Genomic DNA, 6000 nt, shown 5'->3' on the forward strand with positions numbered 1-6000 from the left:
ATTGATACCTTTATGAGGTAACATTGTTAGTATTTAGTAGTTATCAAACCATATACGTTAACTAGGCACTATATACCTTTGGTTCAGTAGTTATCAGTTTTGAGCAGTTTGATTAAAACCTGTTATGGCAAGGAGTTCCCCTAGGGGAACCCCCACCCCCAGCTAAGCTGAAAAGGTGGCGTGGAGAATTCAAAAATATTATTTAGAAATATTTAACTTTCACACATTAACAAGTACAATACAGCATATGAAAGATAAACATCTTGTTAATCTACCCATCATGTCCGATTTTTTTATGTATTTTTTATGTTAGACCACCACCAAATCAAAAAAAAAACACAGCCATTTTTCCCAGCCAAAGATAGAGTCACAAAAGCAGAATTAGAGATAAAATGAATCACTAACCTTTTGATAATCTTCGTCAGATGACATTCATATGACATGTTACACAATACATTTATGTTTTGTTCAATAATATGCATATTTATATCCACAAATCTCGGTTTACATTGACGCCATGTTCAGAAATGCCTCCAAAATATCCGCAGGAAATACAGAAAGCTACGCCAGATAACAGAAATACTTCATAAACTTTGACTAAAGATACATGTTCTTATATAATTAAAGATACACTTGTTCTTAATGCAACCGCTGTGTCAGATTTTTTTTAAAACGTTACGAAAAAGCCTACCATGCAATAATCTGAGATGGCGCTCAGACGTAAATATATTTCTCCGCCATGTTGGAGTCAACAGAAATACGAAATTACATCATAAATATTCCCTTTGATGATCTTTCATCAGAATGCAGTGCAAGGAGTCCTAGTTCCACAATAAATCGTTGTTTTGTTCCATAATGTCCAATACTAGTGTCCAATTAGCTGCATTTGCTAGCACTTTCAGCTCACGTGCCAAAAAATTTACGCTGGTCCAGGAGAACTCGGACGAAAACAAAAATATATATTCAAGGTCGAATAAACTGGTCAAACTAAGTAGAGAATCAATCTTCAGGATGTTATTTTCATATATATCCAATAACGTTCCAACCGGAGCATACGTTTTCATCTGCAGCCAAATGGAACGATGGTGACATCCACAGACAAATGCGCCACAGGGAAATTGCATTCTGCCAGGACAGTGACTCATTCCCCTCCCATTCGGTCAAAGTTCACACCAGAGGCTCCATTCCACATTCTACTGAATGAGGACATCTAGTGGAAGGCGTAGGAAGTGCTAACAGATCCATATCTTATTTGGAAGGGAAGAGGCAATGACTTAAAATTAGACATGCATTCAGAATTTCACTTCCTGTTTGGAAGATTGCCTGCCCTATGAGTTCTGTTATACTCACAGACATAATTGAAACAGTTTTAGAAACTTCAGAGTGTTTTCTATCCAATAGTAATAATAATATCTAGGACAGAGTAGGATGCAGTTCACTGTGGGCACGCAATTCATCCAAAGTGAAAATACTACCCCCTATCCCCAACAAGTTTTAAGTGATAGTTCGTTGTATTGTTGACAAATTAGAAGAATACCATGTGCACCAATGAAATTCAGGTAATGAGTGCAATATATTGTTATATATTTCACCAGTGTCTTGTACATTACACTATCATTCCAAATGGTAGCACATAGTGACTTGCCACTTTGTTCAACTGAAGCAAACTGGCTGATGAAGCATGGTAATGTAGTGGATCCACATCTACTTTATATATGATTTGGTTCCCTTGAGCAAGGCACTCTAATTGCTTCTGTAAGTCACTCTGGATAAGAACATGTGCTAAATGACTAAAACGTGAAATATAAACAGAAAGTTATGTTAATTTGATACATTTATGAGGCATACAATATATCATTTTTGTGTTCAGCAGTTATCAAACAACACTATACTGTATACGTTAACTAGGCACTACAGTGCCTTGCAAAAGTATTCATCCCCCTTTGCGTTTTTCCAGTTTTGTTGCATTACAACCTGTAATTTAAATGGATCTTTATTTGGATTTCATTTGGATTGGATTTCATACACAAAATAGTGCAAATTGGTGAAGTGAAATGAAAAAAAAATGGAAAAGTGGTGTGTGAATATGAACTCACCTCCTTTGCTATGAAGCCCCTAAATAAGATCTGGTGCAACCAATTACCTTCAGAAGTCACATAATTAGTTAAATAAAGTCCACCTGTGTGCAATCTAAGTGTCACATGATCTGTCACATGATCTCAGTACATATACACCTGTTCTGAAAGGCCCCAGAGTCTGCAACACCACTAAGCAAGGGGTACCACCAAGCAAGTGGCACCATAAAGACCAAGGAGCTCTCCAAACAGGTCAGGGACAATAGCTCAGCTGTTGAACAGAAAGGCCGAAATAGAACATTTGCCAAAATAGAACGCAACTGCTCAGCTACAGCGACCGACACATATCAGTTTGCTTCCAGCTAATATTGCAGTCTGGTAGACATGGATCGATTTATTGTAAAAAAGAAACGTACATTTACTGACAATGAAAATGAGAAGGAAGAGCTGGAGAACAACGTGCCATCTATGAACAAACAACCACCGGAGAACCGGGAAAATCAGGAAGATGGAGGCGGGGAAATGCAGCTAGCTAACATAGATAACGTGGCTAACGTGGCTCCGGTGGCTAAGAGAAGGATACGATTGATTCAAGAACACAGAAAGTTACAAGAGAAATGGACAGACAAGTATTTTTTTGTACTGCATAATGGGACTAGCTCTCTGTGTCTTATTTGTCAGAAGGTAGTCAATTGTTTCAAATGAGCAAATTTAGAGTGACACTTCCAGTCACACCATGCCCAATCTGACCAAAGATACCTGCCACAAAGCAACCTCAAAAACAACAAAATAGTGCAACTCAGAGAAAACGAGGCAACAAATGAGATTGCTTGGATACTCGCAAGAAACAAGAAGGCCTTCACAGAAGCGGGGATTGTCAAATAATGCTTTTTGGCCTCAGCTGAAATATTGTATTTATTTAACTAGGCAAGTCAGTTAAGAACAAATTCTTATTTACAATGATGGCTTAGGAACAGTGGGTTAACTGCCTCAGGTGCAGAATGATAGATTTTTACCTTGTCAGCTCAAGGATATGATCTAGCAACCTTTCGGTTACTGGCCCAACACTCTAACCACTAAGCAACCTGCCGCCCTACCTGTATGCTGATTTCACAAACAAGGAAGCTATTTTAAAGTAAAGTAAGGGACTGCAACTCTCAGACTCGATCATAACAAGACACATAGAAGACATCGGCGAAAACATCGGTAAGCTACTGATTACTGACATATCCGTGGTGCCATGTTTTAGTATTGCGCTTGACGAAAGCACTGATGTAAATGATGTCGCCCAATTATGTGTTTGGGTCCTCTTCCCTCAAAACGAGTCATTCAGAGAGGAACTTCTATGTTTACTGCCCCTTCAGGGACAAACACGAGGAGAGGATATTCTGATAGCCCGTTTTACAGTTTTTGATGATAATAATATTGACTGGTCAAATCTGGCATCTGAGTGCACTGACGGCGCCCCAAACATACGAGGTAAGGAGAAGGGACTCAACAATGAACATTGTGAAACAAAAACAGAGAAACAGACTGACCAATGCACACCTGGATTGCCTCACAAAGATCACAACAACAGACTATACATTTTGAAGGAATTCAGTCAAGGAGCAGAAGGGATATTTTCACTCATCCAACTACTGAGGTAACCCTTAATATGGGTCTTATACTTGTGATGTAGCCTATTTGATGTGAGTATGCATATATTTGTGATGTGCGGTACATCAAATTAATTGCATGTGATCTATTGCTCTAAATTTGCTCTCAAATGATAATTGATAATATTCGAAGAAAAAGTACAACAAATGAAAGATCTGTGCGGCACTCTGAATGATTGTCTCAATGCAAAGTGGCCCCCTCACAAAAAATTGTGAGTAACAATGCACTACGCCCTGGACCGGCCTGCCCTTTTTATAGTTTATAGCCTGGCTAATGCACAGATCTGTGATAAACACAAACAGGTCGGATAACCATTATTTCCTCCGCATTATTCAAAACATAAACAATCAAGATGGATTTAGGGCCTGCCTAATAACACGTGTAAAACATGGGTGAGCCGTTGGTCTGTATGGTTTGATCTGTGCTCAATGACCCGTATGTAGTCACGTAATGTCCAAGCACAACAGCACTACTAGTGTGCTGAACAGGTCTTTTCCATGAACGGCCCTGCATGGTTATTACCTATGTCGTAGGATAAATATGATTGGGTCTGACATGGGTTAAACCAACTTCAAATATACAGGGTAAAACCCTGGTTCTTGGTGTGAAAGGGGTATAAGTATTTGCAAGGGGCGAGGCGCCCACCACCCTCTCTGATCAGTTCATTGTTGCTGCCCTTCTGAACTGATATGAACTGACCTACTAGCTACTACTTTGCAGTGTCAATATTACAGACTCGTCACATAAACAATATCAAAGAGCCAACAGAGTCTGGTGCTTTGGTCAGGTAAGATATTTAACTTTCTCCCCAAAATAATTGTATTGTTGTTTCTAATGTAACCAAAAAAATGGTAATGAATCAGGCAATACTTACCATCTATGGGAGGTAAATCATCATCTACTGCAACCACAGTTGGTTCCTGTAACTCTTGCTTAGGGATCTCAACATCTACCACTTCGGTTATGGCATCATCGTCTGCTGATGAGGCCATCTTCTTGCATTGTTTGTAAGTCCTACGTGACATTCTATGGATGAACAAATAACAAATTTTCAGTGTAAACCAAAGTGCATTCCAAAAGGAATCCAATATAAATGTGTGGGACATACAAACAGAATCACTAATGTTCTAGCGAGCTCTCATTTAATAATTTACTAAAATGTACTTTTATGTAAATGCAGGTATTCGTTCTAGCTAAGCGCAACACTGTATATTACTTCTAAGGCCAATTATATTAATACATCAGGTATTACTGCAGGAATGCATACGTAATTACATATATATTATCACATAGGAGCAGTGGCGACCATTCAGGGCAGAGCCTCACCTGTTTTGAGCCCAACATTTTTAGCAAAAATGTGGGGCTTGCCTGTTTTTTGGCATTAATATGTGTCACATATCAGTTTGTAAACAATGTGAAAAAATATATATAATTGAGTTAATAAAGCCGCATACAAACATGGTCTCTTTTTTGGATTTCTTGAGTAAGGCAGCTCCAAAATGCAGGTGTTTCAGCTCCAAAATGCAGGTGTTTCAGCCTAGCTCAGTGCTTTCTGTGGTGGTGGGGCAAGCCAGCAGAAAATACGGAGCGTTGCGCCGTGATTGGCTCAGTGTTCTGTCACTCATGGGGACACTACGTCACCACCAAGTCTAAGGGTAGACCTTGAAAATTCTAGCCCCTTGGGTGCTGCCATAGAATTACAAAAATAATAATAATAATTGAAGTGCCCATCCAAGAAGGTTCAAAGTCTTTGGCAACAGATAAAATGATGAAAAATTATATATACAACGTATCTGTGCTCATCTGCGATTGGACATAAATATTACACAACAAGTTGGAAATCACAAATTCAACAATGAGTGGTTTGGAAGGAATCAGCGGCTAACTGCAAGCATTGCAAAGCAATCGTTAGCCTGCTATTCAGTGGTGTGGCTGTGTGGTCCTAAGTCTAAGATTAAGGGTCTCTTTTCCTAGTTTAAAATTACAAACATTCAACATTGGCCATGCTGTCAATGAAGCATGATTTGTGCCGCGCTCAAAACAACTGTTAACTCGGAACTGCAAAACCTGACTTTATTGAGTTCAAGACAACTGGGAACTCGGGAAAAATGAGCTACGACTAGGAAAATACGTTTGAACTTTCATCCACGAGGAATTGTAAATCGGGAACTATGGCCTCTTTCTAGAGCTATGACCTGAAGATCGTTGACGTCATCATGATTCAACCTTTTTTTCCCCAAGTTCCCAGTTGTCTTGAAAGAACCAT

Source organism: Oncorhynchus mykiss, chromosome 26 (assembly GCF_013265735.2).
Source record: "Oncorhynchus mykiss isolate Arlee chromosome 26, USDA_OmykA_1.1, whole genome shotgun sequence".
In the NCBI taxonomy this organism is placed as follows: Eukaryota; Metazoa; Chordata; class Actinopteri; order Salmoniformes; family Salmonidae; genus Oncorhynchus; species Oncorhynchus mykiss.